The sequence below is a fragment of the Brassica rapa genome, chromosome A09 (genome assembly GCF_000309985.2).
Source record: "Brassica rapa cultivar Chiifu-401-42 chromosome A09, CAAS_Brap_v3.01, whole genome shotgun sequence".
Classification (NCBI taxonomy): Eukaryota; Viridiplantae; Streptophyta; class Magnoliopsida; order Brassicales; family Brassicaceae; genus Brassica; species Brassica rapa.
Window position 1 is genome coordinate 18,440,522 of NC_024803.2, and position 10,978 is coordinate 18,451,499.

General features: G+C 31.8%; 1 long non-coding RNA gene across 1 annotated transcript; it reads right to left on the minus strand.

Moving 5' to 3' along the window:
• Positions 1-2,592: 2,592 nt before the first annotated feature.
• On the minus strand, positions 2,593-10,445 carry LOC103833870. The gene is made up of 2 exons (XR_004450918.1): positions 9,063-10,445; positions 2,593-8,901 (listed from the first exon to the last, which is right to left on the minus strand). It is a non-coding gene; the product is annotated as an uncharacterized LOC103833870 (long non-coding RNA).
• Between the last annotated feature and the right edge of the window lie 533 nt (positions 10,446-10,978).

Below are 10,978 nucleotides of genomic sequence, written 5' to 3' on the forward strand. Positions count from 1 at the left end.
TGCATTTTTCCTTTGCAATTAATAAATAGTGATTTCTTTCGATTTTTTCTTTGTCCCACTAAAATTTATGTTTACAGCGATTATTGCAGTGATTCACAAAGAAAGAAAAATGCCATCCACTAAAAATCCCTACACCACTGGAACTAAGCACTATTAAATGGATCAAATAACAATTTTGAATTCATTAGAAATGAAAGATACAACTACGCGCCGGCAAACCACTAGTATATATATATTTTATATAAAGCTTGGTTCTTCAAAGTTGCTAATTAACATGATCGCGACATGTGTCAATAAATTTTTTAAGATTTTGACATGTGTCAAAAATATAACATCCTTTTTTTAAGATTAAAAAATATGATATATTATTATAAAAATATGTTTTTACAGTTATTTTTAAGATTTTGGAAATGAACAATTACTATTACATAGTCTTTTACAATTATATATTGTTACAATTATGAGATAGTAATTTTTTTTAATCCTAAACAAGTAAATACTTATAAAAGATTATTTGAAAGTAAATTAATTTTTTGTTTAAAAAAATATAATTTTCGTTTTTAAAGATACTAAAGAAAGAAAATTTTGAAAGAAAAATATTAACTAAAATTTTTTTAAAAACGAATTATCAAAATCCTACAAGTACAAGAAATTATTTAATAAATATCATAAAGTAAAACTAACTATAAAATAAGTAATATTTATTTTTTAAAAGCCTAACAAAAGAAAATTGTAAAAGTATTACTATTAGTTTACCATAAATAACAAACTTTCCTTCTTTTTATAGGTAATTGTATGTTCAAAAATTATAAACCAAAAATAGCTACAAATATTTCACAACTATATTTAGGTTTAAGTTTCCACATATTATTTTCACAAAACGAAATATTATTTACGAGAAACGTATTGCCTGAGTATTTTATTTTAATTTCCAATTATGATGTGTTGTAATACATGAGTATGTGTGAATATGAAAAATATTAAAAATATGTGTTTGTACGTATAAGATAAAATATAAAATCAGTTAAAAATAATATTTTATTAAAAATAAATTAGTTGTACAAAAATTTTAAACAAAAACGAATTATAATATCCCACCAATACAAGAAATTTTTTAATGAAAAATATAAAAGAAAAATAATTATAAAATATGCAAGTTTCCTTTTTTAAAATTCTAAATCAAATCAAACTGTAAAAGAATATTATTTTTTCTTATAAATAACTAAATTTCATTTTTCTTAGGTAATTTTTTGTTAAAAAAATTATACACCAAAATAAATTCAAATATTTCACCCGGTATGATTGTTACATGTGCCAATAAAAAAATTATATGTTAATGCGTCAATAAAAATATGCCATTATCTGAAAATAACTTTCTTTTTCCTAAAATCCTAAATAAAAGAGATTTGTGAAATGATTATTCCTTTTTTAATTTTGACCAAATAAGATTTTTTTTTCTATTTTAAAAAAGAATCCTTACAAAATATCATTATAAAAGTCTATTTAATAGTAATTTTCACTTTTAAAATTTAAAATTTACTGATAAACATGATACTAAAAATTATTTAAATAACAAAGAAAAATTGTTACAATATTAGTGATATTGAAAAAATGAATTTTGAAAGTAGCAACTGCTAAAAATAGTTAATTAACTGGAAATAATTATTTGATAGTAATTTTATTTTTATAAATCCCAAAAAATTAATTTTTTATTTAATATTAATTTTCTTTTCTATATCCCTAAAAAACTGTAAGAGAATATTTGATATATTTTTAAAAAAATCATAAGCAGAAGAGTTTTGTATCATATTTTTAAGTTCTAACCAAAATAAAATTGTAAAAATTTATTTCGTAATGTTTTTAAGAGAGAATTTTATGATGAACATGATACTAAAAAATTACTCAATCTGTTTAAAATTAGCTTAGATACGAATTGTATAAATAGTATTTTTAAAACTTATTTAATGGTAACTAGAAATAATTATTTGATAACAATTTAATTTTTCTAAAATGTTAAACAGAAGACAATTGTAAAAGATTATATGATAGTAATTTTCCTTCCATAAAATCTTAAAACTAAAATGTAAAAGAGTATTTGATAAATATAAATATATTTGATTGTAAATGAAAAGGATCCCATTAAAAAAAATCTAAGCAAAAAAATTGTTAAATTATGTAATAATAAATAAAAAAAAGATTTCGATGACAAGTATGATGTTAAAACTATATAATTAACAAAAATAAAAAATTAGGATGTCTTCATGATTTCTATTTATATATGTTTGGTCATACGAAAATTATACACATGTCTGATATATATTTTCATGTTTGGTCATAAGAAATAGATTATTATTATTATTGTGAGTGAAGTGATTTTTATATGCATTTTGTTAAAAAAAATCAAGTTTAATTGCCATCTTATTACATTTTTTTTACTATGTAATATTTTTCTATATTGTTATGGAAATATATCATTAAGAAATAATGAATTAAGAAAATTATTAAGCATCAGATAAGTTTAATAAATATGAAATTATTAAATAAGAAAGTGTATGATGTTGTCATTGACTCGATTAGCCTTATTTAACTTTCAGTTTTTTTATATTCTAATTCTTAATTTGAGTTGGGTTGGGTTTAAAGTTATAGATATGAGTGTTTTCTCTAGCACTTATTAGAAAATTGATAAAAATTCACATATGCACTATGATTATAAAATACAAATATTAACTGTAGTTTATGTGTAAAAACGAGTTTTTAATTATAAAATAAGTCTCACACATCATATGCAAAAATAATCCTAAAAGTATAATAAAATTATTTATTTCTCTATTAAATTAAAACATCCAACAAAATCCGTTGCAACGCACGGGCTCATATCTAGTATATATATATTAATAAAAGAAATTTTTTGAAGTTCTAGGAAGTGTCCACCTCAACGAAAAAAAATTATTCTAGAAGAAGCCACATAACATTATTAATCGGGTTCATTACCCAATTATTACATCCGAACTATTACTCTAGCCCACATTATTACTCTAGCCCATCCGCATTATTACAACCGACTAACCCATGCCCAACGATAAGAACCTTGGCATCTCCAATTTCTCTTCCTTGCCACTCAGGATAAAAATTCTAAATTCCATACAATATTAGAAATAGAATATTAAAATATAACAACACATAAATAACAAATAAATAAATATCTATCTATATCTATATGTATATATACTAGTGGTAGCGCCGGGTTCATATGTTTTTTCTTAAATGAATTTACAATTCATTTTATGGTTTTAGTAAAGAAAATATGTTCAAAAATATGAATATGAAAATATGTTGAAAGTGAATGATATCCATTTGATAGTGGTTAGCGACTGTAATGTATTACTTTGTTTTAAAGTTGATTAGTTCAAGGTAGAATATCATAAGTGGTTGTGACTTATCGATTCGATAAAAATAGAATAAAAAACCGATAGTCGTAACAAAGTTAATTTAATTGGAATTTAAACATAAAGTAAAGTTGATATTTTATTTAGAAAACATACTTATACTCTTTAGTACCATGTTGACAGTATATGGAAGGAATGACATTTGAAGTTCTATTTTAGTGACTAATTTGAATTAAAACGTGTGTAATAAGCATAGGTGTTACCAGCGGGAAAGAACTGTTGTCAAAATGTTGAAGTTTATATTTTTGTACGCCGTTTGATTTGAGCGGCCTTGACTAAAACTGTTGATGATTTCGTAATATTATAGATGTTGCCCCTCGAATATTGGCTAGCACATGCGATGATATTTTCTTTGATTTTAAGAAGTTTTTTTAATGATTGATAGTTGATGATTTGAAATCATTTTTTGAATTTTAATGAAGATAGCGATATTGAATTGGTATTACCAGTGACTAATTATGCTAAAAAATTATAAGTAAAGTCTGAATTGTTAAAAATGATATTATTTGTTAAGGTGGACCCATTAAGTCTAAAAATGATATTTTCCAACTCAACTCATTAGGGTAGAATGTGTAAATTCTTAAACATTCTTAAAAAATTTCTTAAAAAAATCATTTATACATTGAGACAAAAAGAAGATAAATAATGTTAATTCTAAAAATTATTGTGTAACTCTTATGAAGATTGCATCATGCTGTAATTTTCCTTACTTGTAATTAATGTAATTTTGCTAAGTTAGAAATTTATCTGATATATTAGTTAAGGGAATCTTTTATAATAATTCTGAAATGACAAAGACGTAAATTATCAAACAAATTATTAAATTTTATTATTTTATTCAGCTGATTAGACCATTATAATAACACAAAATTAATTTTTATTTCTTAGTACTATATAAATAAATTGATTACATATTCATATATAATCATTTGTTTTATAGTTTATATCCAACTGTAATACATATAATAATGTTCATTTCCTTAATGCCTTAGAATTTTACACACGTCTAAGAATCGATATTCAAATTTTCTTAGTAATTAAAATTAATCTATACACTTTAATTTAACTGGGAGGAGACATAGCCAACACCAATATACATCACATTCCCCCCTGATTGTATAATTCCTAATACTTCCTAGAACTTGTACTCAGACCGGGGCGACTTGGTAGGATGACTCCACCTTTCACGGCCATCTCCTTTGTATTCGCCACCTTTCAGGAGTAGTAGCGTCAAGAATTTTCATGGACAAAGCCATCTCAGGCGATTAGTCATGTATGCTAAGTGCTAACCAGCTGATATACTATTTTATATTGAAAAATGTGAATAATATTGGAACAAATTACTTCTTTTTGTATGTGTGTGTCCTGTAACCAATAGCTTTCAGAATTTGGAGTTTGTATCATAAGAAATGAAGTGAAGATAATAGAAGATCCATGAGACCATCCCAGACATTTGGGATGAATTGATCACCAAGTTAAGTGTCTGACACTGTGTGTTAAACCAGCAAGTGATGGTTGCTCCACTGGTGTTGCATGATTATGGTTAAACTCTTATTCAAATGTATATTTCTCTTATTTTTGTTTCTTTAAACCTTGAGGCCTCTCCTGTAGTTCAGTACGTTTGGGTTACCTAAATAGTTAGTAAACTAAACTAACATTGAATCACTTGGATTTTACATTTAATTCCCACATAACTTTTGGATCCATTTGTAAGGCTCATTAAGACTGTCCAATTGACAAGCAGCCACAAAGTTTTGTAACCAGAAAATCGTGCGTTACATAAAATGCTCAGGCAATCCCAAAACCTCAGAACATCAAAGTCGCACTAACACAAAAACTTAATCGGCATCTATGTCTATAGTATCTGAAGACTAATTTGAGTTTTAAGTGTTTCTCCTGCTCTCTGTAAACGTATAGGAACTCAGCGGGTGCTCATAAACTCACCAGGTTCAACACCAGAAAGAAAAAAAAAACAGGTCGAGAAGGTAGCCTTGATTTACATTATTTCCATTCAACAGTACTGGAATCAGTTCTCATCTCTTTAGTTCACCTTATACTTTCCAGTTTGACATTAGGAAACTACAGACTCACAAATCCAAATGTACAGCTGAAACATTTAATCACATTGTCAACTCTCTTAAGAGATTGTCTACCAAGGATTCCCAAAAACTCTTTCTGCAAATGCTGTGGAGTACCCTGCTACATATGTAAGAGGTGAAGGTATGGTTTCAGTTTCTGTATCATAAATATAAAAAAAAAGTTGATTAACTGTCTGCATCCATCTGTTGCAAATGAAAAGAATTTTGAGTCAAAAAGCTTTGTCTTCCAAGAAAATTTGAAAACCATTTTCTCTTCTCTCTCATCAAACGCAGAGCCAGACCATTCCGCATCGACACACCTTTAGCCACAGAACTCGGTTTAGACAATAGAATCTTTAACAGACCCATACCAGGAGCTCTTACCACTGCAAAATGAAAGAATCAAGACAACAATTCAAGTCTCGTCTCGGACAAAAGTTTGTGTAATTACTAACAGAATATATTTATACCCAAAAATAAGTCTTTTGGCTCCCAAATCCCAATCTTTCAAGATGGAGTGGTAAGAGAAAGAGGAATTAGGAAGATGGTTGAGTGTATGAGTTTAGTCCACGTAAACAATATTTGTAAAATACACAGAAACAAACCATTCTTTTTGTCTGACTGTGGTTGTATGATTAAGGAGGACGTCGATGGACTGGTGCCGGAAAATAAACCGTAAACGTAGATCCACCGTTCTGCTCTGTTTTATGTCTCTTTAACACGACCTCGATAGATGTTGCTTCTGTTCCGGTCTTCTCCTCCGTTTTCCAATCTCTTCCTCCACCTTCCGTTTTTGTTGTCGCGGGAGCTTGTCTGAATCTAGCATGTCCAGTTTTAGATCTACCGAGAAGAGATATAACCTTGACGACGTCAGTGACCGCTGTTATCTAAGAGGCTGAGCTTTATATAGAAGACCTTCCACCGGTTAGATATGAAGAGGTTGAGCTGGAATTAATGCTACGGAGTGGGGCGAGTGAGATAAATGGAAAAGGAAGGCGTCACAGAAAGTGAATCGGCGACTGCTTCATCGGAATGAAAAGAGCTCAGACCAAATAACCTACACTAAGACCACCATTATCCCAACAACTGATTATGGGTTGCTTAATTATATAATATTGGTTTTTAAGAATTTTTTTTAGTAAGCAACTTAGCTAAGCAACTTGATAATTTTCCTCCTCCATTGCAAGTTGCTTATATTAGGGATCTTAAAAATTTTAAACATTTTTTTTAACTTCAAATTTATTTAATACATAAAATATATTACAAGACAACATTTAAATATAGATTTAAAAAAAAGAACATAAAAAAACAAAGATTCATAAAATAAACGACAATTATTTGAAAGAAGCTTATGAGATCAATTGTTGTCTTCATCATTTCCATATTTATGCCATATATGTTCAACCAAATCATTTTTGAGTTGTTGATGCATTTGTCGATCACGAATTCTTGTTCGAGCACCCATCATATTTGCGATATTTGTAGGGATATCTGTAGAATATGTTAAATCGACATGTGAAGTTCCGTTGTCTTCTCCTTGTTCGAACTCTGAAACATTAAATTGAGTGTGTTGATCTCGTTCATCTTCCACTATCATATTGTGGAGTATGATACATGCTCTCATAATCTTCCCAATTTTGACTTTATCCCAAAACAGCGCCGGATTTTTAACAATGGCAAAGCGAGCTTGCAAGACTCCAAAAGCACGCTCGACATCTTTTCGGACAGCTTCTTGATGTTGAGCAAATAAAACCGCTTTCGGTCTTTGTGGTAGTGGAATAGATTGGATAAAAGTTGCCCATTTCGGATAAATACCATCGGTGAGATACTAAGCCATATGATACTCCCTTCCATTAACAGAGAAGGTAACTAGCGGAGCTTGACCCTTTATTATGTCATCAAAAACAGGTGAGCGATCAAGAACATTGATATCATTTAAAGTACCTGGAGCTCCAAAAACCGCATGCCATATCCAGAGATCATACGAAGCAACCGCTTCTAAAACGATCGTTGGTTTACCCGAACCACGAGAATATTGCCCTTTCCAAGCGGTGGGACAATTTTTTTCACTCCCAATGCATACAATCGATGCTTCCTATCATCCCGGGAAATCAACGATACTCTCCAATATCAAGTAGACATTGAAGATCAGCTGGTGTTGGTTTTCTTAGGTACTCATCGCCAAATAAATCTATTATTCCTTCCACAAAATTTTGTACACATAACCGAGTTGTTGTTTCACCGAGCCGGAGGTATTCGTCGACTGCATCTGCCGCAGAACCATATGCCAAGACACGAATGGCCGCAGTACATTTCTGAATGGGAGAGAGACTGTTCCTTCCGAGACCATCTTTCTTATCCAGAAAGTATTGAACTTCGTTGGATAGTCGATCAACAATGTTCAAGAACAACGGCTTGTTCATTCTAAAACGGCGGCGGAAGAAATGTGCTGGATACGTCGGAGTTTCACTGAAATAATCATTCTATAATCGAATGTGCCCTTCTTCACGATTTCTTTCGATATAAACTCTTTGTTTTCTTTTTTTCTTTGCTTCTTGTTGAATGGTAAGTTGCTCCAAGGTTTGATCAAAATATTGATCAAATGCATCATCAAAAGCTTCATCAAATGAGTCATCTAAATTGTTTGATGAAGATGCCATATAACCAGAGGTTGAAAAATATAAATAAAGAGGGTGAATCAACGAGCGAGGTTTGTGAAAAGAAGAAGAGATGATGTGAATCAAACGTTGGGTTGTGAAGTTGTTTTGTGAGAAGAAGAGGGTGAATCAATGAGTTTTGTTTAGAAGTTTTATTGTGAGAAGAAGCGAGATGTTTGGTGAATCAACGAGCGAGGTTTGTGAAAAGAAGAAGACATGATGTGAATCAAACGTTAGGTTGTGAAGTTGTTTTGTGAGAAGAAAAGGGTGAATCAATGAGTTCTGTTTAGAAGTTTTATTGTGAGAAGAAGCGAGATGTTTGGTGAATCAATGAGAAATGTGTGAATGATAGATAATGAGTTTGGTGCCTTTATATAGAGAATGCAAATGTTGGGTGAGTTTACATGTGAGACACAAACCATTCCGTGATCATACATTACAAACCATTCCGTGATCATACATTAAAAACCATGTGACACAAGACTCCAATTTTTGAGACACCCCGTGACAAAAGAAGAAAACAACATTACTACTACTCCTGACTACAAAAGCGTGACACAACCACACTTTAAGACAACAACATGACTACTCCTCCTGACTACAAAAGCGTGACACAACTACACTTGAAGACAACAACATGACTACTCCTCCTGACTACTGACCCTGCCGTGATAGAAGACAACCACTCCTCGTCTCTGTTAACTTCACGTGAAGCTCCACCTGCACAATCATAGAAAACATTATCATACATGTATAAAAAATTCCACGTGAAGCAGAGCCTTCCACAATCATAGAACAAGCTGAGACAAGTACATTAACTACATGAAAATTAAGAAACACATTAACTCCAACAAAGACAGCAAGTAAAACAGAACACTTACTTATACTAATTAGACATTAACTCAGAAATGAGTTTTAGCTTCAACGCTTCCTCAGACTCAGCAAGTTCTTCTTTAGCAATGAGATTCTCTAGGATCCTCATTTTTGACAGTTTTTCTTAGATTGCTAAATCCTCCTTCTTTATGCTCCACATGGTCTGAAAGCCATCCAAGTTCTTCCCCTCTACCATCGTCCTCTTACCACGGGCTTTAGCTGCCTTAACACCTATGGGTCGATTGGAGACTTGATCATCTTCACCAGTTTCGGGTCCATCTGCGACAGGGCCTGCTGTATGTGCACCTTCTTCACCTTTCCTCCTCTTACGACTTGACACTTTCATCTTCACCAGTTTCGGGTCCAACCAACTACACTATCACGACTTGACACTTTCATTACTAAACCACATTCATTACTCAACCATAATCAAAGCGTTAAACACATTCATTACGGGAAAGACCTTCAACCAACAAACAAACACGACTTGACACTTTCATTACTAAACCACATTCATTACTCAACCATAATCAAGGACAAAGAGGGCTTCACATCTATTTATTACCAACACCCAACAATTATCTAACACTAAAGATACCATTAATTACGCTATACTAAAGCCAGACAAGAACATATCATTTCAGAACAGAACAAATTTTTAAACTAACCTGTATTTTATTGTCTTCAGTTGTCCGATGAACCTTCCTTATGTCTGTTTGAGCCATCCACCTGACGAGACAAAGACACACACATATAAGATAATCAAGAGACAAAGAACTCAAAATTGAAACAAACTTGCAATAAAAGTGGTCAAGTTAAACTAATACTAACCAAAACAGAACAAAGATAGATCAAGTTAATTCATGCCCACGCTCACGTTCTGTAGTTTGTGAAGAATGGATCTCTGAAGAGTTACAATGCCCATTTCACCTAAAGATTGAAAAGAATCTCCATTCCCAGTGCATCCACCGAGAGACATGCATGATTGAACAACCAGATAAAATGATTAAAACATGCTACAGAACAAGAATAATCAAAATCAAAGGCATACATGATTGAACTACACCGAGGGAGGTCCGTGATGTTTACCTTTCGATTTGAGGAGAGACGCACCGAGCGAGGTCCGTCGAGAAGATCAACCGAGAGAGACGCCCAGTGCTTCATCGTCAACGTTATCTCGTGAAAGACAGACGGAGAGGCGCAAGAGAGGCGGAGAAGCGTAAAGGCGAAAGGGAGGCGGTGTGACACCCCCGATCGTAGATAACCAGAAATGACACGGTCAATGTTCCCCGATGGTCGACCCGAGGTTCTCGAAATAAATCCGATCACCTTAGACCAGCAACCAAAGAACAGAGACACTCCTATCGGATATTACTCTAGGCTTTTCAACCCGATAAAGCAATATTCGATAGTTAATTCGTCCCGGACAAGGACTAATATCATATGAGAACTCGTGATTTATAAACATCTTTTATACATTATTTATTTACTTTAAACATCTTACAAAGTGTTATAGTTTACCCTACGGCCTATCGCCCAACAACGTTGTAAGTAAATATACATCAAAAGGTACGTTGCAAGGACAACAAAATACTACCGCTGGTTGGCCGCTCCTTCCGTCCAAAAGAGCAAAGTGTCTCCCGCCTAAGGGTTACCTGCACACACGAATGAGTCATGAGCAACTAGTTTACTCAGTGAATCTAGAATCAAAACACAATCAATAATAAACCAAACAATTATCAAATGGATATACATGATCATGCAAGTACTAGTACTATACTTTAATATCGATCATCATTGTGAATTCTTATTTTAAACATCACTTCCACAACACCCGCCCGTTACCATACTCATATAATACAATATATATACTAGACCCGAGAAACCACTAAGGCTAACCGAGACTAGTGAGTTAGCATCACCA